Raw genomic sequence first — 26,228 nt, forward strand, 5'->3', positions numbered from 1 at the left:
TCTTTGGCAGAGTCCCTTATAAAAGCTTTACACATCATTAAGATCCAGACCCCATGTTTCAGAGCCATTATCACCTTTTTTCTAAAATAATTGCACAGTATTAACATGCTGTCATCCTTTGAAACAAGCCTGTCATGTAAGCCAAAGTAAGATACAAGAAACTTCCTAACCATTGTGAAGCACTCTCTATTGTTTTCTGAACCCAAATGATGTGGGGGGTAAGGCTATCATGAAGTGAGAAACTTTAGTCTCCTTTCAGACATTCATGTTTCTTACTCTAGGCAACAATATGTCTTTGTTTTTAATTTCAAATATTTAATCTGTTCCTCCTCCTTCCAACACTTTGTGTAGTTCCTCTAATTAGAGTAGTTACTCTAATTTTATTATGGCAAGGAGCTTCCTACACATCGTTTGTCTTTTCCAAATTTGCTGTCCTTAGGATAATATCTTTGTGTATAAACTAGAGTGTTATACATCTCACTTCTTGTACTGTATACTGTCTTCTCCTTGTTCTTTTTCCTTGGATTTTTTTCACAGACCTTTGCCTGTTTCCCAGGCTTTAACGCATATTCAGAGGTCTTTGCAAAAAAAGTCTGTACTTCATCCACTTTGGTGTCTTTCCTTAAATCTTAACTTTATCAAACTAGCTGAAGAAATCCACAAACTGATACCAACACTATGACAACTCTGCTTTTTGGTAGCTGATTATAATAGGAGGAGATTACTGCTCAATAATTTACATATATATACCCCTCACTAATCCATGCAAAGTAGCACCATGTAATGGCCCCTAATCCTACCATCACTTCTGCATCACCAGCTTGTCGTTTTGTCCTTTTCTCCTTTTCTCCCATGTCTTGTACCCTGACTTCCATTTTGCAAGTGATACAATACATGGAGTGCTATTTATATTATCTTGTGGGGCCCTAACTTTCTGAGTAACTTGGGTGATTACTGTAAAATATGGGAAACATGACAGTGAAATGACACAATACAGGGATTTTCCGACCACTTGTTATTTTTCAAGATTCATCACCAATCCACTCCAAGAAAAAAAACAAGCCACACTGTACTAGGTAGGCTCTTAATTTAGCCTTTCTCCTTTTTTTTTTCCCTAAATGAGTTACTATCACACACTGCTGAGCTGTTTACCATCTCACATGGATGAGCAATTTAACTTAGTGCTAAAAGCTTGGGGGAAGTACTATCACTGGAAGATGAACCACTCCATAGTCTCAGTATCTGCTGGATAAACTCTTCAGCACAGACATAAAAACAGAGGATGGGGTCAGGCAGAGTGCTCTCTCCTAAACTACCAGGGCAGATATACCAACGTAATCAACCCCACAAAGAGTCCATGGGATCCTTCAAGCAAACACAAAGCTTTAATCAATATTAAGCATCTAAAGAAACAGAGAACCATTTCCTTGATGGAATTCCCTTGACATAGGGTGTCTCAATTGAGCTTTGAAACCATAACCCATATCTAAGAAGTTTCTAGTTCAAAATCTTTGAAATATGCTGGGGCACTTTGCACATGCCTAAAAGGGTAAAACTGAAACCACGACTCAGGTGCTTTTATCCAAGGTTACAAAATCTGTATACATTGCTGAGGGTCTAAAATAACTTTATAAAGAGCCGCAGCAATTTTATGTGGGTTAGTGTTACAGGGCAGACAAACATTAAACCAACAGATGAAGAATACTTTGCTCTGTAACTCTATCATCTAAAAAGTCCTGATGATTAAAAGAGAACTTTCACCCTTTTGCCCTTTTTTTATGTCTGCCAGAATAAGGCATTATAGTATTACAAAATGCTGTATGAACAGCTCAGGATCTTTCTACACACTGTCTCGTGTATAGAAAAGCTCCGGTCTTTTTTTCCCAACACAGAATAAATAACAGCCCTACCCACTTCAGTGCAGAGAAAAAGGACCAAAGAAGGTAGAAGGCCAAAAGAACAGAAAATTCTTTCCACTGCCACTTTCCTCAGGAATACTGTTATTCTGTACCAGCTTCCAAGTGTGAGTGACCCTCCGGATCAGACTCACCAAGCACACCCTGCAGTTTTGTCCCTGGAAATCAGTATAAACCTGAAGCTGAAAGAGCTTCTTCTCTTCCTTTTACAAACATGTATTAAAGACACAGGAAAAACCCAGAATCAGCATCAAGGCCAATAAGACACGGGCTTCAATGACAGAAAACTTTCTGTCCAGAAAAGCACTCCACCACTCCAAGCCACAAGTAGTTGGTAGATTCTGCTTGGATACCACAAGCTCACATTGTAGTGATCTCTATAGATCATGACAGATAAAATATACTGTAATTTTCCAAACCAGAGATATCAACTAAAAGTGCAACAAGACCATGTGAATTTAAGAATTCAAGCCTGAAACACTGGTGTTACTTCTGATTAGGTGCCCACATGGAATGAAACAGCATTCACTGGGCTGATGGCGCTTATGACACAACTCATCCAGTGCAAGTGTATGCCATGTTCTCACGGTTTCCCGTCACAACACAAGTGAATTAATCACTGAATCACAGAACACAATAAAGTAAGCCTAAATGAAAATATTAATCAGGCCCAGGGAGGATCCAGGGTGTTTCTCAATCCCAGACATCTTTTACTTTAAACACGCTAAACAAAAGGGATGATGGACAACCTACAATGGCAACAATAAAACTAATTATTTTCTGTGAGGTGGAAAATTATCAGTAGTTTCAAACTGTCACAGTAAAAAGCAAATTCAAAACACTACGGTGCACAAGCCTCTAAAAAGGAGCAGAACTGTTTAGTCTTTTTGTGAAGACTTGAACTCTTTATTGCTGTACATCCTGAAACAACAGACACTCCATATAGCTTTCCCACCTGGAATGCACTTGGCATGGATTCATCCCTGTCCACATGAATTCACATTCCTTCACTAGACAGGCTTTTGAAATAAAATTTATGAGGTTTTGCAGTGCTCAAAAGAAAACATAAAAAATGAGTCAACCTGAATAGGAACTCTATCATCAGGGAAAGCTTTCTCCCAAACCAGGTGTAGCCTCTGGTAACTGAAAGGAAGCGAGTTCCTTTCCTGGCTTACCCCAGGTGCACGGAAGCAAATCCTGATAACTCAGTTCAGACTTCAGACACTTTTGGTTACCCAGCCCCTCAGTGTCCTGACACCACTTCCAAGCTCTAGGTCTTGTTTCCTTCCTCCAATCCCTTTTTCCAGGGAAGCTCCTTTTAAAGGAAGGATCCAAAGTCTGAAGTGTATTAAGGCTCAAGTGAAAAAAGGCGACCAAACCATGTGTTTCACAGGAAGCAGAAAAACCATTAGTACACCTCTGCTGGGAGTTTTGTAGTAAGCATTTCCCCTGTCAAACCAGCCTTATTAAACACAAAAAGTGAACTTGAGTGTTCACTTTATGCTTTATCCAAAATGCAGTAAGTCACCAAACAGATTTTGAATAAATAACAACAACTTCCTTCACCAAAAAGTACTAGAGGATGCAGTGTCTGATTCAGAGACATTCCAATATTTTGGTGCTAGACTCACCAGAAGTTAGATGGAATAGACATAGAGAAAAGGGGGCACACTCAAAAATACAGAAATATTCCTTGGAGATGCAGAGAATTAGGAAAGCATTAGGAGCTCAAACTGGCAAGAGATGTCAAGACTGACAAGTATACTAACAGCAAGAAAAATTGCAAACAAGAAATGCCTCTGTTGAATGGGGTTGGCACAAAGCAGTAACAAAGCAAGCAACCAACAGCTGTAAGGAGGATGGAGTTAGGAATCATCCATGCAAACCTGGCATAAGGTGTCCAAGGAATCAGAGGATGCCTCCAGATATCTAATTAGTGCTGGCTGCTGTAATTGCAGCATCGAGGTCTATTATTTTTCACAAGTCATAGAGATTTGGGGACGACCCCTGATGCCAGGAGAAGAATGCCACACTCATCTGCAAAATCCAAGAAGACAGATCTGGGAAAACTATCTCCACTTACTCTTCTGTATTGGCACAGCAAGCTGTTACCAAAAACTGATTAAAGGTTCCTGACTGCAATATTCCAACCCAGCATTACTAAGACTTCACCAGAAATAAAAGGCTCAGGCCTTAACTCCGCTGTGTCATGCTGTTTGAAAAAGGCTTCAGTAGAATGTGCCATTTCACATAAGCAATCCAAAACTGTACAAATAGGGGGAGGAATTTTTTAAGAACTAAAGAGTAGGGTTTTTTAAGAAAAGTTAGGCATTGCTACTGTTTCTGCAGCCTCATGATAAAACATGAGGTTTTTTTATGCTGGCTGCAGCTGGAACACAGCAGCCTTTTTAGAAAAGGTGAAAGCCAGAAGCATTTCCCCATCACTCTGCAGCTTTGCCATGCAGAGAAGAATGTTTATTCCCCAGCACAAGTAGAAAACTCCATGAATACGGTTTCTTTTCTCTTTCAGGCATATTTTTTTTCTGTTTTAAAGAAGTACATCCTGCAAAAAACCAAACTGCCACAAAATGTAACATGATAGGACCTGAGCATTTCAGCAGGGCGCTTTTCTTGGCTATCAGTTGTGACCATGCTGTCCAACCCAGTGGTCAGCACTGAACCCACAAGTGGCTTCCATTCAACTTTCTCTACAGCAAGAGCATCAGGCATTCCTGAAATCCTCTCACAGTCCACTTACTCCAGGAAGTGTGCCAAAAGGGATGATGAGAAATCCAGTCTATGCTGTAATTGAATGTAAAACCAGAGATACTCAGTTGAACACATCCACCATGCAGGAGAGGCCAGGCAAATTCTACAAAGCAGACTGGCCAGTGCTACACAAAGTCCACCAGATCCTGTGAAAAGGAGCAGTAAGTTTTGAAGAGCAGCCAAAGGAGGTTTTGTTAACTAGGGAACCAGATCTTAGCACTGATCTAGTTCATCAGCAAACTCAATTCACCTGTGCCATGGTCCAGCTTCAAATCCCTCAGGAGACCCGGAGAACTGCCTGAAAGACATTCCCAGGCATCCTCCTGCTAGGACTGCCCCAGCTCAGAAACACTACAGTTACCACAGCATATGCACAGTAACACATTTACAAACCTAAACTCAGCACATTTGCACCAGATTTGCTGCACAAGCAGGGATTGCACTGCCTAAGCCATGCAGCTGAGCAATCTATTGCAGCAAGGCAGCTGGACACTAATAATTATTCCAAACGCTTTGCAAGGAAGGTCCTGGTCCTTTCAAACAGAGAACTGGTGTCTCCTTCCTTTAAAGCATCTCAAAAAGCAAAACTCCCATGAAAAGATGTACATACTATTGATAATTTGAAGGAAGATTTCTTCTCTCAGGAATTTAAGTGCTTTGATTACACTGAGTTCTCCTACCTACCATGGTATTGACAGACTCCAAAGGAGAACAAAGTCATGTTTACAATTGTGCTTTTCCCCCTCCTCTTTAAACTGGTGGAAGGTGAAGGCATAATGTCACTAAGGATAGGAGAAACTAGAGAGAAAATCTGGAATAAAACGATACCTTCACAAATTACTTTCAGCAGAAGGCCAGTAGCCACATGATAAAACAAAAGCATTTCTGGCTCTATAACAAACAAGCCAGACCCCCAAAACACACTAATTACCAAAACTTTAAACATAATCATAACTGGCTGGGAAAAGCAGGATTATCTTACATCTCATGAAAAACTGCATTTGTCCCATAGCACTCAAGCAGGGACTTATAACTGAAAATATTAGGCCACTGCCATACAATCTCCTTGTTTAAGCTGAAGGCCTGATATGGAGTTACCAATACTTTGTAACTAAGTTTTCTAGCAGAAAATGGAGTAGGAAGTATAAAGACACCCTGACAAAGACTGTACAACATAACGGGATTTGTTCAACCTTAGGGAGTGTTTGGGGCCCAGAAAGAAGGAACACTACTGTTAACAGCAACAAAACCCAAACAAACAACAACAAAACCAAACAAAACCTTAAACCCCAAACAAACAAGCTACCAAACCCAGCTGATGGAAGGTGTTCATATAAGGAATCCTAAAAGAAATTTTCCCTTTGCATTCTCTAGCCAAAAGTACACAAGATGCACACTTAGAAAATTTGGCTGTGATGAAAATTCCAAAACTTTTAGGAGGGAATCAGAAGACAACACGCACACATGCATGTACCAGAGAAGGTAGTGTTTCATTTTACAAAAGCACACAGCTCTGAAAAGTCTCAGAACTATTCATTTGCCAATTGAATTTTAGCAAGGAAGTTTAACAGATTGACAGATCTGATGCTGACCCAAAATTTCACAGTACTGTGAAACTCCAGACCAGCAGTGGCTGTTCTTTGGATGTGCACACTGATTTGAGATGTCCAAACTCACTACAGTTCATTTTTCTGACACCTGAACTGCTCTAGATCCTGGCTTTCCAGTTGATCCTTGATGTAGTAAGAGGTGACCTCTGACAAGAGAAGATATTATTTTGTGTATTTTGCAATAAGCTACTAACAAGCAGAGCTGGTTTTCTTGCATTCAGGTTTGTGGGGAACTTTGCTAGACAGAAGGGTAGCGAAGGAGAGAAAGAGGAGTTAAAAATAACACAAATTATTTCTGTGGCATTTGGGTTAGAAAGTGAAGCTCCAATTAAACAGCAATATAAGGATATACTAATTACATCTGGAGATCACAGATACCCCCCACACCCTATTCTTCTAATTTTGGGTGGAATGCTGCACTGAGGCATTCCAGCTGCATATACAGGTACATCCAGGTTATTTTCTTCATATTTGCTGTAAAATACCCTCAAACATATATTACTCCTGCCTTTATTCATCAATATTTCACACCAATGTCAACTACCATTCTGCTCTCCTTGCCACACTTTGATGAAGACTAATTTCACCACTGATAAAATCTGAAAAAGGAGATGGTGAAATTTGTAAAAGTGTGTAAACACTTTTACTTACAATGCTCTGTCCTAAATAACCTCACCTGTTCACCTTTCACCAGAGTGAAGATCGGATGATTGATCCCCTATAACACCATATTTCTCACTCTACAGCTACTGCCCCTGTAAGACTCTCATGAAAGATATTCTCAGTTTTTAGCAAAGTCTCATTGTTTGGATTTCCAAAAGTAGTCAGTGTGACGCAGGCACAGAGCTCTAGTGCATCCTTTTCCATCTCCCACCAGAGCCTTCATTAACAAGGTGATTACATTGTCCTGCCTCCAAGAGGAAGCATTCACTGGGGCAAGAGGGAGGGAAGAGGAACAGAGAACATGCACACAGAGAAAGGCTGCACTATAACTAAGAACAATATTGTACTTAAAAAGAGGGATGGGGGAAGGGAACTAACGTGAGTAGATTGTTACAGAAGAACGCAGAGTCCTTACCACAATACCAATCAAACTTCCTTTGTGCTATATACACATGCCAAGCAGGAACTCTCTTATTTCTGCCAGAAACCATTTTCCATGTGTATGACAACATTTTATCTATATAGAGAGGTAAAAGCCACAGAAGGGAAAAAAAGAAAATAAAAAGGTGAGAATGCAGAAAGAAATGAGGCTTAAAATGCACAACACTCCATTCCATCCCCCTTCCCCTCACGCCAACCTCTCATCTATAATCCAACACAAGAGAGACAACAGGCAAACAGCAAGAGGTCATCTTCAAAGGGCTGGTTGCCAAGGGAGGCCAGTGGAAAGAGCCAAGGCATGTCCTCATCAAAGTCCAGCAGCTGTGGGAGAGCCACAGAGGTGCAGCTTCCCCTGGGGCTGCACTGAAATTCAGAGATGGAGGATAAAGCTGGAGCTGGCAATATAAAGTGGGCAGCTTTGCACTTTGCTTCAGGGGAAGCACAAAAGGGAAGGGTTAGGATATTTTAATCCTTCTCTCCACCCATTTTTGCGCTCGAGATACTTGAACTACTGTTTAAACTCGTCAAGATACGTGGTGTACAATATGCTGAGGTAGGCAGCAGCAAGGATCAGCTTTCTACTCAGTTCAAAATTAAAATTTTGTCTCAGTGACTATGCTTAAAAAGGGATGGAAAAGGTACAGCAGATAATGCACAGCCAGCTGTAGTTTCATTACTGCTCACAGAAAACATAAATACATCTTCACAGTAGGAACCTGGGAGGCAGTCACACAATAAAAACACTGCCTGCAAACACTACCCAACAAAATATGTGTTATTTTTCTAGGAGAAACTGTGCAATAACAAATAACAGACTCCTAGCTACCTGCAATATTTGCATAAAAATTAAAAGCCAACGTAAGAGCAATCCCAGACTCTGCTTTTCAGAATTCTCATAACTTTTTGAGGCATTTTTATTAAATATGCACATGATGACCAAATGTAAAAATTAAGCCCCTAGCCCTCAAATACAGGAAAAGCAGCTGCAAATGCAAGCAGTGAAATCTAACAAATGAATTAAAATCTGAACACAGAGAAGTATCAAAATTGCTCTATTATAAACAAAAAAAAAAAATAAAAATTCAACAAATAATTAAAATTTTAACATTGTAGTTCTCAAAAGCTAGGAACTACTCTATTTTAGAAAACTCATTTTTCCCTGACAGAACCAGTACTTCGTTGTAATTTTCTCTTAAGTGTCTTAATTAGCTGAAAGAGCTTAAAAATACAGTTGTTGAATTATCAAGTAACGGTAGGATAGAAATAATTTCATTATATTTACCTCCTACGTCATGGCCAGTATCTTCCCCAAAACAAACAAAGGAGGGAAGCAGCTGGCATCTGCTAAGGATGAACAGACACACTTCTTGAGCGTGTGTTTTGGAGCATGAAGTTTCAGTTGCTGTCAGCACAGTGGAGCCTGAGTGCTAATTCAAATGGCACCAAAGCTACATGGCTTGAACAAATCCTCTGGGTTGCAAGACAAAAAAGCTGTCAGGAAAAAAGGTTTTAATATTTAGAAAATTCTTGATCGCTACCCTTGACTGCAAGTCAGTCTGGAAGTGCCATTAGGGAAGGAAAAAACAGATACAGCCAGCTTTAGTCAGCATGGAAAAGAAGTTTTCTCAAGGCTGAAATGTAATGGTTCACAGCCTAAAGATCAACTGTTCCTCAGTTTAGTATGGGAACTGATTTTTGAATATTTACATACACACTCTTTCAAGATTCTATGAACCATAAAATCTCTGGCCAATCGGAAAACCCCTTCAGCCTGTGCTGCACAAGATGCTATTTAAAGTTTTTGAATCTGATGAAAACGGAACAGCCTAAAAACAGGACACTGATTTTGTGTCTTTCAGAGTGATGTGATGGAGACAAACAAACCACCCTGTCAGAGATGTGCTCCCAGCTCCGCGGTGGAATAAGGATCTCCCAGTTCCCAGAGCTCCAGCACGCCCCAGGGCACAGGCCCAGCAGAGGTGGGATTCCAGCAGTGCCTGCTCTCACCGCCCAGACCAGACTTTCCAGCACCCACTCTTCTCCACACTCTCCCTCCCACACTGCATTATTTCTAAGGAATTGTATTTATTCCTCTGTCTTGATATGGAAGTGCCTGTGCTGCATGCTCTCTTCAGTCTTTCCTCATTCCTCTGCCATAAATCACCCAGTTCTGACCCAGTCCACTGCAAATCCCTTCACACATCTCTCTCAAGACATTAGAGGAAGAGAAATATTGGAATCAGATATGCTGTTATGGGTCTTCTTTACTTCTTTGTTATGCTGCTATTAGTTAGACTATTTTGGACATCTCCCCGTATTTCTTACCTTGGAACATATTTCTGTGAAGCTTAACCTTTAAGATATCTAAATTTGAGGATAACTATCATATTCTTGTGTTGAATTCTGTCGATTTCTGTGAAGCTTAACCTTTAAGCTTAACCTTAACCTATCTAAATTTGAGGATAACTATCATATTCTTGTGTTGAATTCTGTCATAAATTACAAAGCACTCTCCTGGTCTCTACGTTTAACTTTAGCTTGCACTGCAACAACCAAAAAATGTTCCAAGAAAATCTTTGTGACAGTTTACAATCTGAAGGTAGTGTTCATCTTAAATTGTTCCTCAAAGTTTGCCTTTTGGTCAGATTCTTTACCTTTTATAAGCCATTCTGGACCAATACACAAACCAGTAAAGTTTACAGAACTTCTGTTTCCAACTCCAGCTGTCACATGCCTTCTCATATCCCTGTTTCCCCACTTTGTGCTCCATCCTTTCCTCTCCAAAACTCATAATTCGACCTTCCTTTCATCTGATAACCTAGATTACTTCAATGGATTGTATCAACCTATGGCTTCTGCCCATGTGAAAACATTTCAAGGTGCTAGGTAACTTTTAGAGGAAAAGGACCCAAAAGGAAAAAGCAGAGGTCTCCAAATAGGTACTGCTTGCTTCCAAACTGCCTCTCCTTTCTCCAGCATCAAGTTCTCAAGAAATTACTTCCACAGCATCCTTCAGGCTCTGCACCTGCTTTGCACATTTTCTGGCAAAATCCAAACATCACACCTAGTTTTATGTGCACTTCTGTGTCAGCTCCAGTCAGCACAATCTCTCTGACCTATATCCTGTGGAAATAAGGTGAAGCCAAAGTCTCTTCTGTGGCTACACAAGACAAGGCTCTAGAGCAGGATGTAACAACAGAACACAATCTCCTCTCCTGGAAGGTGAGATGCCCCTGCCCAGAGAGGAACTGGGTACTTTAAAAGAAGTACAGGACAGTGTGTAAATCAGGTGCCAAGAGCTGCTCCTTAAAACATAATATTTGGGTTTTTCCATAAAAGAAAAATACCTGCTGTACTGGGTTTTCTATTTCAGGCAAAGCAATGAGTAATGCACAGTTTCAACACTTTCCATTGCAAGAATTCAGTGAATATTGCAATCTTTCATGTTACCAGACAGAAAGCACTCAAATCCACTGGGGAAAAATCGCCTTTCTTAAAAACTACCACCTGATGGCAGCCTGTGGCTTCACTCCTATTGTTCCAAGTGGCAACTGGCAACCATTTTGAGTGAGATTAGCTCTACCCTGAGTCACCACTGAAGAATGCTCTGTACTAGAGAGAATGACTTGAAAATAAAAAGCTATGCTTAATTCTAACGTAGCACATTGCTGGACTAGTCTCTGCAAACATTTCACACACACTGTGAAATTCATCCTCCCTCTTTCAGGCCTAATTTGGTTTATTTTGCACAGGAAATAACCAACTTAAATGCAACACAGGCTCCACAACTCAGTCCGGTGCACAGTTCATAGCACTTGGTCAGATCAAAAGCTGACTTGATGGCCAGTTTCACTCCCTGCTCACAGCCTATGCTTTGACATCTTGAACCAGAATCAAAACTATTCTGCACTCAACTAATTATCACTTCTTTGCTCTTTTTCATTTATCAAAGGCACTTGCAGGAACTTAGCACTTGGTGCCTGGAGGATTCAATTAATGTTATTTAAAGTCAAGAGAACAATAATGGAAGTTTCTGGAATTCTGGAGACCTGAAAGAGTTCCTTTTCATTACAACGGGTTTATTACTGATCTAAGAACAAAATGAAATTCCACTTTGGATAAAAAACTACAGAAAGTGAACTGTTTTACAGAACAGTAAACCAAAACAGGTTTTCTCAGCTTTTTCTGAGAAATGTTAATGTACATACTTATCATATTATAGTACCCTATGTATGGGTGGAAGAACCAGGTACCAGAAGTTTCTAAAGTTAGATTTTTACCATAATTAAAACAATTAAAATCATGAGCCCAGTTCAGCCTTAAATTTCAGATGCTTGTGCTATATTTCAGGATACATCAGAAGTTCTTCCTCCTTTTCCCATCTCTTTCCAGATGATTCCTCCTTCATACGGTCACTAACCTATTGCCTCAATTCTCCTCTCTTCCTGACTAGCCCTTCACTAATTCACTCCCACCCCATGCTAGCCCCCTTTTTTCCCATCCAGCTCCTCCAGCCCTGGCATACAAGCCATGCTAATAAATCCAGTCAAGCCTATTGGCTTGGGTGTAGTGCTGTGTATCTCCTGCTGGCACACCTCAACACTGAGGTATGCCTCACCGATTGGGAAATTAGTGCTGTAAACTGCACTCCAAAAACACAGCAGCGAGGGGTGAAGGAGTGCTGTCTGCAGGACATTCCCCTCGCATGTCAGGAAGTTTGGACAGTGCAGGGAATGAGGTAAGACACTATGGGAAAAGAAAATACAGTGTTGTGGTTAAAGCAGCTGAATGCTTCCCAACAGACGGGATTGCTTCCTCTGCCACAGGATTCCTATGCAATGTTGGGCGAGTCAAAAGCAGCCATGCAGGGTGTGACCAAAAATCCAACCAGCACAGTAACCTATCCCCAACAGCTGCTAACTGCACAAATTCAGAGAATATGAAAAGCAGAAAAAATAAGGAATGATTATGCTTTAGATACAGCCTCTTCATTATGGCTATTGGTGATTAAGACCTCCAGAGCTGAGATTTCACCCAGAATACTGTGTTTAAGTAAGCAATGCATCTATGTTCATGTTTTTACCTAATTCCTTTGGAATGACACACATACTTATGGCTTTTACACCATCCTACAGCAAAAAAACACAACCTACTGTTTTTAAAATGTACTTTCTTTTGCTTTACTGTAAAGCTGTTTTGTGAATTTCACTGAGAATGCTCTGATAATCATATTGCAAGGAACAACCAATAATTGTTCCTTAATCACTGTCTTGGCATCAGACTCTACTCAAAGTCTCTTGTCAACAGCCTCTTTTCCAAACTGGTAAAATTCAAGTCTTTTTCAATGAATGTCACACTGTTACAGGACTCAGATGATGCATAGCTTGTGATCTATCTGCTCCATTATCTACTCTCTCCTTCCACTTTTATGATGCACTGCACTTTTATATGCAGCATTCGAGCTCTTGGAACCCAGTGGTGCCCACCAAGTCTTCTGCTTTGCTCTCTCATAATTTGCTCTCTTACCTTTCCTACTAATTGCAACATCCCATGAAATTTTCAGTGAAAGGATAAGGTTTTCAGAATACACTTTATTCTTAAGAAGGAAAAGAAATTTTAGCCACAATTTTGAGAAGCTTTTTATGATGCTTCTTTGTTCTTCCTGGTGCATGCCTCCAGCTTGTATTACAATTAACCAAGACCAGCACTGATAACCTGCTGTACCTACAGCTGTGACTTGGGAGAATCCCTTTAACCAAGGTCCATAAAAGGCACATTCAACCAGATACAAACAATGGGAACGCAGAAAATGTGACAGACACAAAAATAAAAACAAAGTCAATGGAATCTCTGCCGAATCACGAAAACAGGAAAGGTTAGGCATTGTGAAAAGAACAAGCACACTCACAGGCACATCTTTGCCCTCCACTGCTGGGGAGCCTCTAATTTTGTCTGTAGTAATTAAATAACACTAAATTTGTGTTCATTTTTAAAAATAAATGTAAGAGTCCATTCCATCAGGCATTTTGAGAATAGTTTATCTATCTATAGAAAGTTAATATATATCACAATCACCAAAGGCCACATGAGAAAAACATCTGTGCTTGAAAAGCCATGGTTAGGATGCTTCACTGACTGCCACACAACATGCAGCCTCTTTCAAGTAGCTAACAGTATAGCAAAGTATTTACCATCAGTCTTGAAAAAGTCATTCCAGCTCAAGAAATCACAATCCCCCCCAAAAATACAGCCATTCAAATAAACTTCTCTTTGTATGACGAGGCCACAGACAGAATTACTGTATTTTTACCTGTAATACTGTTGTTCTCTATAAAAAATTAGCACATTTCCTCTTAGATTAACAACCTTTTCTAGTTTCTTACACAAAAGAAAATCTGAATGAACAAATCAGACATTGTAGCTGACAGTGCTACAGCTCTGTTCCTATATATACTCCCTCAGGCTGGAGTCTGAGTAAAACCTGTTCATGATCAAACTCATCTGCTCACTATCATCATCAGCTTCCTGTTCATTCATCAGTATATGAATGGTTACAATAGGGCCATCAAGACAAAAGATGGCTTCAGAGGGAATGTCTAACAGAGGAAGAAGTTACATCAGCCTGACGCTCCTTTGTTCACAAAGCTCTGACCATTAATAGCAGCTAAAGACAAGGCAGCTGCTGCACAGAATTAGGAAGAGGCAGAAAGAACAATTACTTCCTGGCAACGTTTTTTTTCCCTGCAGCTCAAAAAGAAATTCACACTGAACAGTAAGAAAATGAGAAAAATTCTGGAGATTTAGTTGTCTTCCTTCCAATCCTGTTAGTGAGCAATTTAAGTTGGTACCTGTCAGACATTGCCAATAAAACTGCTGTTCTACACCTCCTGCAACATGGACTCCACTGCTCTTCAAAAATAAAGTACAATGTCACAGTGTGCATGAACCCCAAAACCAAAACAAATCTTCCTGTGTGCTCCCAAATTTAGACAACACATGAAGTAACGGACTGGAAAAAAATATGAAAGAAAAACCCATCAAGGGCTCTCCTGTAGAATTCAATCCTTATGGGAAGACCTAAGCCACAAGCTGGCAGAGCCTGGAAGCATGTCCTGCAGAATTCTCACCATATGCTTGCTCTAATCTGACATTCCTTCACAAATATCTGCTACTGGTTTCTGCCAGAGCCACTGGAGCAGAGGAACTTTTTTGGTTAACTCAGCATGGCAGTTGTGCTAATTCACTTGGCTGCATGAATCGAAAGGCCACAGATAACCGCTGGCAGAAGTGGCTGCACAAACTCAGCAGAGCATACAGGAAATCAGCTAAAACCTCTTTTTTTTTCATTCTCTTGTTCCCTAGAAGCAAAGAATAGGGATGCCATACTATGGCAGAACCCATCAATTTACCCTATTCTATGCACAGAGAAACCTCTGCTTTATTAACTGTCCTCTACAGACTGGAACAATCTGTCCTTTGCATATCTGGGTGGGATTTCCAAAAATAATGTATTTTAAAGCAGAAAGCCATGGTAACTGCTAGGATTCCCATCCCAGAATTTTTCTCTAGCCTCTGTGTATGGTGAGGGGAAAGTGCCTGCAGCACTAACACAAGTACATGTCAGAGCCCATCTCAAAGCTCTGTAAGATGTGCAAATTTCCTGGTGCCTGAAGGTTTGCTAAGTAGAAACCAAAATCAGAGTATTTTAAGTGTATTGAAGCGCTTTCTATTAGTGTCAAGTATCAAATCACACACATCTGTAGAAGCAGCATTGCAGAAGAGACATGCAAGAGGGTGAAGAGAAAAGGTTTTGATGCTGACCAGCAAATTTTAGAAATTTCCACATGAGGCAACACAAGAATGCCAGCATCATCCCACATACTCCACAACAAAGAGGATGAATCCCTTTTTCAGCAGGGACCTTACTGCTTGCCTTGTTAAGGTAATAAACTGATTCAGCAGACTATAAATGTAGCTTTGACCCAAGAAGAAAGCATTAAAGTTAACAATATAGGCAGCCACTTTTCCCTCATGATAGATTTTCAAACTTCAGAGAACCACAATTTTGTGTACTAATCTGAACTGCACTGCAAATGGTCTCAGACCTACAGGGGAAGGAAAGCTGTAGATTTTGCCAGAGCAGAAACAACCACTTTGATCTCTGGCATCCTGGAAAACATTTTGGGACTGAGTTAATCCTATTAAGTCTTTCTTCTAAAACAATCAATAAGTGAAACAATGCAAAATGGTGAAGCTGATTTTAAGTTTTGGAGTTAACAGCTTTCCAAAGACTTTCAGAGGAACAGGCTCTCCCTCCCATGGACCTCCAGTCTATACCAAGAGATGCATGCAGGCTTTGCTCACCATCTAAGCAGAAGAGCTTGTCCTGCCTGAGCTCCACACGTGTAAAATCAATGCAACTGTGTTAACTGATATGCATTTAGTTTCTGGTAGTAGTTACTCAGGCTTTGAGTCATGTCTTCATGTAACTTTTTGGGTATCAGACTGTGCTAGCTCAGGTCATTTGTCATACACCACACAGGCACAGCTTTGGGTGGAAAAGCTGGACTACCATGTTCCAGGTCACAATTTCACAAGGTTCCCTTTGAATTATGAAGGTGGGACCTTTATAAGCAAAATGAAGGTTCAGAAACACTTCTGCAGCTGTAGCATATAAAGTGAGGTCTGTAACAGAGAAGGCTGAAAACTCCCTCCACCCCTGCACATCTGTTCCAGGAGAGTCCCACCTCTTCTTCCCCCTTTCCACAGATAAAGGGGGAGAACAACTGTTTCTTTCCAATTCACAGCTTGTGCCTGAACAAGCCTGCACTTCTTGACAATGGATCTGGTTTATCACTTCCCCTCCAACTCCACCTTGCCTGTGCTTAACTTCTTTTCATACAAATCCCAGAAATTTTTAACTGGCATTCTCAAGAGAAAACAAAATAAGCTTCCATTTAATAAGGATGGCAGCCTGAAAAAAAGCATTCCTTTCTTTGCCATTTTCCTACTTCATTCCACATGGACACCACAAGTGAGAGAATACCACAAGCAGAAGTTGTGCAAAGTAAAATAAGAAAAACTGCAACTTTGCAGACACTTCAAAATGTTTGAGCTGCACAGTATTCATGAAAACCTTCTATATACTGAGGTATCCCTGCTCTATCTCTGTGGCACATGCTTCACCTCTCTAAACAAACAAGGACTGTCTTTGTGCCTTTGTTTAAATTAAGAAAAAAAAAAAAAGCCAACCTGTCTCACAGGCTGTGATTACATCAGCAAGAGCATTCTCCTTTTCTCTATCAATCCTCCCTTACTCAGGCTTTGAAGAGCCTCTGTGTGCTGCTGCCACTTCCTTTGATCTTTCTATTTTATGCCCCAGGGCCAGCCCTGATAATATCTGCTTTGCCTGCACAGTTTTGGAAAAGGCAGCAGCACCCATTCCTGTCCAAGAGCAGCTTTGTGAACACACCGAGCAGGCATGTGTGCCCTGTGATCCCCGAGCAGCAGACACACACACAGCACACACAGCCACTGCAGCAACATGTGGGCAGCCTGCCTGTGCCCTCCTGCCAGCGCCTGCAGCTCGCTCCTCTTAAAGAATGGATGACCCTGACAACTTATGGTTAGTCTTTCAGCCAGGCAAAGCAACTGCAGAAACCCCAGAGGAAAAATGCTGCCTGTTTTAGCAACTGAATTCTTGACACTTTTTTTGTTCAAAAAGAAAAAAAAGGCAGAGGTAGAAAGCTAAAGACTGAGTGGCAGAGCAGCAGGGAAAGAAACACAGAGATCCTACCAACAGCCAAGTGTGTGATTCTTAAATGAGTAAAGATGAAAGGACACTATCATTATTATTACTATTATTATTATAAATAACTCTAACTGGAAATTTGGAGATCTGACCTGCAGCACTACCATCATAGTCTCTTCAACAGATGTAGCCAGGTATCCTAATGTTACCCCTTATTAGCTGTTGGGGAAATTGCTTTTGATTGTCCCTTTAATGGCATTGCTGGAAAGAAATTTGTTTTCTTCAGTTTCATGTAATGGCATCTCCCAAAAATATGTGTGACAAGAGATTATTAATCCAAGAGACAGAGTGTTGCCCTAGAAAACCAGGGAGCAACTTCAGTCTGTCTAGTTCCACTGCTGGTCCTGGCAGGAGACACCACATGCATCAGACCCAGTGAGCATCAGGTTTTGCCCATGGCAAGGTTTGCTCTCCAGAAGAGCACCCAGCAGTGCCATGCACACTTCTGACAGCAGAGACACAGCTTCCCACTGTACAGCGCCGTTAACCCATGGCTTTTCTTGCAAACATCAAGGCTTAGTTTCCTCCATTTGGGGCAAGTGCCACTACTGTCATTCTCCTGTCAGCTCTTGCTGCACTGAGAGCTCAGCTTGGCTGAGTGGAACATCAGGCCTGAGATTTCACAGGTTCTGGCAAACTTTGGAAAGCTCTTTCAGACAAGAGTTTGACTTGTTTTACACCACTCAGCAAAAGTGAATCCTTCTCATCCCAGACAGCAGCAGGGTGCACTTCACTACCAGATCACATCAGAAGCAGTCTGAAGGAACTTCCAATAAAACTCCTGTATTTCTCACGCCTTTATGGGAAAGGATATTTTTAATCTGTATTTCTGGCAATGTGATGTGAAATAATCTGCAAGACATACAATAATCTGTATTTCTTGCAATGAGACAGTGATGGCAAGACTGAAAGAAAGGCTGACCTTCTCTGCCATCTCACAGTGCAGTTGCAGGCAGCTGCCTGCTCCAGGCTGAGCCCACTGCGAACTGCCAGCTACAACCCCATTCCAGGTTTTACCCTCAGCCGCTCCTCCTAGTACTTCAAAGGAAAAGTATTTTTGTACAGCCCAGCAAGGAGTGTAAACTGTTCAGCTGCTTCCAAAGCAAGATTATTTAACTCTTAAGTACCCAATATCCCTCAGCAAGGGATTTCTGTATAAAGAAAATAAAAAATTTACCAGAAGCCTAAACGTTAAGTCTGATGTGTTCATGACTTAACTAACAAGTGACACGCCAATGGTCACCTTCCCATTTCCCCTTCCTCTTGTCTTGGAGGCAAGAAAGAGGTCAGAAAAAATAGGACTCATCAATTTGTGAGTGCCATAGAATCACAGAATGGTTTGGCTTGGAAAGGAATTTAAAGCTCATCTGATTCCAATCCCCTGCCATGGTTGGGACACTTTCCACCAGACCAAGTTGCTCCAAGCCCCATCCAGCCTGGATGGGGAATCCACAGTTTCTCTGGGCAACCTGTGCCAGTGCCTCACCATCCTCAAAGTACAGAATTTTTTCCTAATATCACCAAGATACTTTCCATAACACATTATGAATTTGTTTAAACAGCCAGAAGACATCATTTCTCTTCAGTAACGTCAAGTCAGCTATAACTATCTAAATACCTTCTGAAGTCAGGCCAAAGGATCCCACAAATCCAGCAAACTCCAGTAAACTAAATGCTTCCCTTGGCCTCCCACCCATTCTCACAGCAGTGACAAGCTGGAGCACAGGCTTCCTAACAAATGAAACCTCAAATAAGTCTTTGCAGAAAATATGAAAATAGCCTGGCTGGCTTTATGCTGAGAGACAGCTGCAAAGGTAGACACTCAATGTTCTGTTATTAAAATAAAAATGGGACCAATTTAATTACTTTGGTTCCAAGGTTCCTCATGAAGTTTGAGTTTCCACACTCTGCAGTTATTTCCCTACCAGTTGGAGCACAAAATGAGTGTGCCACTGGCCACCTCTCCCCTCCTGTTTCCCAGGGTCCCAATTTTGTTTCAGGCCCAGATGGCTCACAATTGTATACAAACACTTATAACCCACCTCCCACCAACACAGAGATCCAGGGAAAGGCACTCATCTTTACATTAACAGAAGATGGGTGAACTTTGATCTCAAACAAGCCACTTCATTTTGTCTGACATCAGCATATACACTCAAGCATATGTACTCATATATTTCAATTACAGAATCTGCACAAACCATTGGGATTTACTGTGTCCAAGCTTCTTTTTGCTTGGTTATTAAACAACAGAGCTTGCCTACTCATTAAAAACAAGACTCTTGCTTACAGCGAGGCTGTCCATGCCATTTTTCTAATGCTTTTATTCTATACTTTATTTTTTATATTGCAGCTTGTCTGACTTACATTTGTACAAGGTTACACTCAAACTTCAGCTGCATCTTCTTTACTAAAGCACACCAGTATTTAAAACACTCAAAACCTGGGAGATATCCTGCCAAAACCTTCATCCAGATTACAACACAGTGTAAGATATTGCTGCATTTTTAGTTTGGATATTTTAGCTCTGAATTTCTATTTTTCTCACACACACCTAGCTGACATTTCAAATAACTGCACCTCTGTTACCAACACAGAGAAGGAAAGCTCGGATAGATCCAACTCCTCACAGCTTTGTCAAATGCTGTCCTGTATCTGCAGAGTGGAGAAGGGCTTCCTTTGGAGAGTGCTGCAGGTATATAAAGGTAAGCCCCCTCCTCTGAAGGATAAAACAAACAGTGTTTGCTGCAGCACTGCCACAGCAGCAGCACCCCCATTGTGACAGTTTTGGTAATAAGGATTTGGAATTTGCCACAGTAAATAACTGTGTTCCCACATTGCCTTCTGTCTGCTACCATTAAAATTTCTCTTCTCCCTTCTTTTCAGCAGTTATTTCGAGGTAGTCCCAAAGGTCTGAGAGCAGGACAGGACTGCCATGAGGAAAGTCAGGGGTGCACATGTGGAAAACACGAGCAATAAAAACTGGTGTGTATGTTATAAACACATACTTTGGGTGTGCAAGGCAATAAGGCAGAGCCAAGAGCTTTTGCCTCAGACCTGATTTTGCTGAATGGAGGAACAGTCTTGAATTCTTCTCCTAAAACTTTTAGGAATCTTCAACACCCAGCCCACGAGCTACCTCTTCCAATCTCTCTGTGGTTTCAAAACTATGGTTTCAAAGTTAAGAACAGTCAGAACTGAAGAGAACCTGTAAAATTATGACTTACTGTGAGCATTTAACGTGATAAAGTTGTTAATTTCATGATCACAGTTTTCTACAAGACCTGTCTCAGTACTCAAGCTGGAAAAATGAGTAAGGGTTAAAAAATGAGAGAGGTTACAACCTATAAGAAGCTCTTATTTGAATGCAAGTTGAAAAGTTACCTGTCAAATTACTCTGTGCAAACCTGAAACTGGCTAAAAAGCATCCCCAATATATATGATTCAGATGGCTGCCTGAACAGCTCCTTCACTGAACATCTCCACAAAACATGGGTAAGAAACTCACACCAGAATATACAGAAACAACAGCCAGTTCTACATTATTCAGTTTCTGAATTCCCACTCAAAATATTCAGTATTCTAGGTGCTGCAGTACTCCACTACTAATATAAATACAGGCTAATGTTTGCAACAGCTGCATCACTCACTCAGCAGCAGAGCCTGAAGAGTCAACACAAACTCTACATATAGACAGGAGACCCAAAATTTCAATTCTTTTTTCCAAAGACTGTGGAAACAGCTTGGGCAAATCCCAACAGCAGGCTTCCCAGACAGATAAAGCAGAGAGAACTCAGTTGAGCTGTACCATCAAAACACAGCTGTGGCTGCTTGCAAAACTCTGGTGCTGCATTTGACAGCTCCCAGGGCAAGTGTGTCACAGGGAATTTCGATGCCATGCAGCAGTGCCTGGCCTGAATGCCCAATACAGTGCTCAAGGTTGATTGTCATGCCCAGTCCTTCCCAGTGCTGAACTGGAAGACTGGAGAGAATCCAAAATATTTTATAACAGATCGCTATTACTTGGAAGAAGTATTAACTTTATATTAATATTTTTGCACAAGTGATCAATGCAAGGGGATGTGTCAGGCCTGCAAGAGCCATTAAGTCATCTAAAAGTTACATGAATATTCTAATATTTATTCGAGGGGAAAACAAAGCTCTGCCTTTCTCATTTTCAGTCCAGAGACATCTTCAATCAATGCAGCAACTTAAAATCTCACAGCGCAATTTCAGAAACTTGATTTGCCTTTGGGTGGGTAGGCTGGGGAAAGGTGGGTGGCAAACACTTCTTAGCACAAAATGTACTAGAAAATGAAGTTGATGACAAATTTTCAAGATTCTGCTATATGGACTACAAAAGCAGTATATTACTTACCAGACTAGCACACTGATGCAACTATTCATTCATGACCCATCTTTTGGGCAATATTAGAGAGAAAAAAAAAAAAAAAAAAAGTAAATCCTGCTGGAACTTTGAGATGTGTCTGAATAGCCAACTTTTGGATCTGCTTATTTGCACTTTAATTCTCTCTGTCAGATCCCTAATTTTGACCCTAAGAAGGGCACTGAAGTGATTTCCAGAGCACTACAAATTAGCTTTCCTCAAGAAAGGGAAGGTCTCTTGAGATAAAAAATACCAACCCTAGTTTCTCTGCCTGTGACCCATCTGTAAGTAATTTCATCATGAAATATCAGAACATGACAGAAATAGTGCCACCTATAAAATTGTCCTGAAGGATAACCACGACTCAGTGATTATTTTAACAGACCCTGCAGGGCTGGGTTGGGAATTCCAAGATTCTACACCACCTTAGCATTTCCCTTCAGTGTCTCTGAGACCTGGTCCATGTCAAGGGACCAGAGATAAGACACATTAAAAATAACAATTCAGGAGCATTACATGTAAGAAATTTTCTCTTTTCCTAATTTAATTCTCTTTTACTGCACTTTTGTGGCTAGATATAACAAAGATAAAGAGCTTTTAACAAATACCTCCAACTGCAGGACTAAACCAATCACGTTTCAAAACAAACCAAAGCTTCCTTCTCTACCCTCAAAGATAGATGAGAAGAGAAATTCATCTACACAAAGACTAACTCTGAATTAGCTAGAGGTTATTATAATTTTTTCCTGTCTTAATTATTATAGAAGAGTGGGGTTGAAATGTTAGGATCATGAACTTTTATTCATTCTCTTGCAAATCATTTTTACCTTGAAGTTCAGAAACTGTTGTGTGTTTCCCTGGTAGTGCCCTGAGAATTCACACAGGAACTAAAAGCAATCAGAAAGTGAGAATTCAAAGGCAAGAAAAAGGCACCAGGAAAGAAATCAGAGGGCAAACCTAATTTTTTTCCTAATTTTTTTTCCACCCAGATTTAACATCAGTCACTGCTTGTCCATCAGGGTTCCTGTGACCATGCTGCCAGCCCCAGAAACAGCCTCAGGCTGTAAGCAGCATCTGAGCCTTCCAGAAGCTGCTCCCCAGCTCCTCTCCATCCACCCCAGAGAGCAACAATGTGGGCTTGGGAAAGCAACCTGCAGGACAGCAGGGGAGAGCTGCTGCTCTGCCAGGATTAGCTGCCAAATTTTAAACACCCTGAATGAAGTTTATTCACCCACTGAATAATCCAGGACCTGTCCCAGTACCAAAAATACGATCCTGGAGTCTTAACATCAGAGATCAATTCTCCACCAGCTAATGAGAGACAGGAACAGGCCAATATCAGAAAATATAAGTATTTTCCTAAAACATGCATGATTTTTCCAGCATTTCAGTTAGGCAGCATATGCTCACCTGTTGCAAAGCAGAGCATATGTTTTGTTCTAACCCATTTTGTTCATGCTTCCAATAATTAGCTTCACTCACTGTTAGCAGTCATCCCTCAGCATCTGCAAGGACATTTCACTGACAGGTTTCTAAATGGATAGTAAAAAAAACCAAACCAAGAAACACAGGTACCCATAAAGTCCCAGTCGAACAGCACATTCTTAATTGCTTTAAACATTACTACACAATTATAAATGTACTCTGTATCCTTAAGAATTAAGCTGAAGGAGCACTGAAAATGCCTGAAATGACTCTTTAAAAATTTTTTTAATGTAAATTGCCTTATCTCTAAATAGATATTGTTTTGGGTTTTTTTTAAATTATATTCTTCTAGCAGCTGTCTCAGCTTGAAAAGGTAAATAAAACCAACTCCTCCTTCCAGAGGCACAGTCTATAATGTTAATTCCATATAACACAAACAGCAAAAGTCTGTGAATTCACGTAGAGATTCTCTTTCAGACTAAGAAATGCTATTCTCTGCTGAGAAATGGAGCCCTGCAGTTGGGCATGGATATGCCACATTATCATACTGATACAAAGATTAAATTCCTCTGTCATACAGTTCATGAACCATTCCTTAGAGCAGAGCTGCCATAACCACCATGCCTCTGGAGGCAGAGAAGTGCTAGAGGATATTCTCCAGCTGGGCAGTGTTTACAGCGTGCTACACCCAGCAACTGCTTTCTTCTAAGGCTTGTTCAACTTCTCTCTTGTCCTTCTGAGCATCTCTTGTTTGCTGTTCCAAGCTTTTTTTTTCTTTTTTTTCTTTTTTTTTTTTTTTTTTTTTCCCTGGCAAGAATGCTATAAAAAACGTCAAGCTCCCTGCCCCACAACTTTCCATTGACAGATACTCAGGATTCCTATCACTTTTCTCAGTCATTCCTACCAGAACTAGTCCTAACCTAGATCAAAATTCTGCTGTCTCAGGAGCAAGAACAGATTGCATCAGTTTGTGGATTCTGTTCTAAAGACTGCAGAGCCCATTTTATCTGAAATGTGTTTATAATGACAAGATTTCAACGTTCATCAGTACTTGGATAGTATAACTGCTAAAAATATATATATATATATAATTCAGCTTCTTAAGTAGTGCTACCTAGTCTGACAAATATCTTTATCTACGAGGTTATTTGCTAGCAATATCCTTACCACCTAGTATGTTTAATCACTTACTCAGGAAGCAAATATTTTACCAGTTTCACTAATTTGAATTCTAACACACCAAGTGCAACTTAAGGACGGAAAAGTGATTTGATTTGCAAAAAATCTCACTGCAATTACATTTAACTAGATGTATGCTACTGTCTATTACTTCCTACTAAAACAAAAGCACACTGAGAGAGGGAATCACAGAATCATTATTAAGATCAAGTCCAACACCACCATGTTCATTACTAAACCATGTCCTCAAAAGCCACATCCACGCATTTCTTGAACAATTCCAGAGATGGTGACACCACCACTTTCACTAGCCAGTCTCTTCCAATGCTTTACAACCCTCTGTGTGATTTTTTGTTTCCTAATATCTAATCTAAACCTCCCCTAGCACAACTTGTGGTTGTTGGAGAAATCCTGCCCAGAGACAGAAGTATTGAGTATTTCCACACTTGATAAATTTTCCTGTCTCACAAGGATATTTCAGGGTATGTAGGGAGAAGGAAAACTACCTTTGTTAACAACAGTTTGGAGGCAGGAACTAAAGAAAAATGAAGTCACTATCACATCCACCCATCCCCAGACACAAGCACTGGAGTGGCACTCCAGCAGCCATCCAGTTCTTTCTCTAGTTTTGTACATTACAAAGTTCTGCTTACTGGCATATTTCAGAAACTCTCACTGCTACATTAGTAAGTTACAGGTCTCTATTTCTCTGCTGAATGGCTGTAGTAAGAGAAGCCTTACTCTTTGAGCAAACTGCTTATGTCAGATAGAAAGCAAGCACTTTCCTCCTGTGGTTGATTTTCAGTGCTATTTATCCACCCAGGCAGTGACATTGATTTCACCTGCTGAACTAGAAAAGGCTGTCCCAGCAGAGAAGTGCATCTACAACAGAAATGTCTAAACCCACTGACCTTTTCCTCTGTAGGCCATGCATTAAAACAAATTATCATCACTGAAAAACAGAATTTTTTACTAAGTGAAACCATTCAAAATAATACACAAAAAAATCTGCTACTTCAATAATGGTGTTCCAAGTTTACCTAGGAGATCATCCTGCAACGTAAAGTGAACAGAACTTCACAGCAAACAGAGAAGGATACAGCAATCTGCCCAAACTACCAGCATCCACATGGATCCAGGAAAAAATGCCATTGCTTTGTTATCCCAGTCGGCCATGGCAAAGTTTCTGTGGGTCAGGACATCAGGAATAAGGGAGTCCACACGACATCTACCAGACAGGGCTAAGAGGACACAGCAGAAGGGAAACATGGAAGGAAGAAAAGAGAAGCCCACAGCAGAGGCTGAGGGAACTCTTATGACACACAAGCTGCCTCCTGTGGCACCATCGAGGTAAAGGTAAATCACAACGAGCCCAGGACACCAAAGGCAGAGGCTCTGAAGTGCCCAAACCCCACACCTCTGATTCTTGAAGCACAGAGCCAGCTCTGAGCAGCCCACTGCCAGTGGAGCAGGGGAGCACTGAGGCAAAGAAGCCTGAGAGGGGTTAAAACTTGAATGAAAGCTCATCCATCAGGTATCTTTTTTAACACTCCTGCCCAAGGCTGGTCGAAGTTTCATTCAAGTCAAATGATCTGAGTGGCAATTTCCTTCTAAAAATTTTTTCCATCATTTCTGATCAGCTCCTGTTGAGAGCCAAATCCCAAGTTTTCAGTTCCTCTTCACACCACAACCTGCTCATTCCTTAGGGCCTGTGACAAACATTTCTGTGACACCTGGGGGTGCTCCAGGTCTGAGCCACCACAGACCCACCTGAGTTTATACAGGTAATGGAGAAGGAGTCACTGTAACTGAGTTTTGCTCAAATTCTGTTTTACTGTATCTGTCTCTTTCACAATGTGTCTGCAGCAAGGCTCAGACAAGGAGCTATGATCCATTTACTGGACTACCCCCAAGCTGCAGGAACTAGAAAGGAAATCAAGTGATTCCCCCCTTTAAGTAAGTATTTAAACAATATTTCTGTAACATAAAACCACTCTGATGTCTACAAATCCAAAAGAGACCAAAGA

The 26,228-nt window shown here is 40.8% G+C and overlaps 1 protein-coding gene across 2 annotated transcripts in view; it reads right to left on the reverse strand.

Annotated features, from left to right (window-relative positions):
* The window catches only part of ZNRF3 (zinc and ring finger 3), a 66,689-nt gene that overhangs the window by 31,361 nt on the left and 9,100 nt on the right, over positions 1-26,228 (reverse strand). The window lies entirely within an intron of this gene.

This window comes from Pyrgilauda ruficollis, unplaced genomic scaffold (genome assembly GCF_017590135.1).
Source record: "Pyrgilauda ruficollis isolate IOZ18807 unplaced genomic scaffold, ASM1759013v1 scaffold9, whole genome shotgun sequence".
Taxonomy (NCBI): domain Eukaryota; kingdom Metazoa; phylum Chordata; class Aves; order Passeriformes; family Passeridae; genus Pyrgilauda; species Pyrgilauda ruficollis.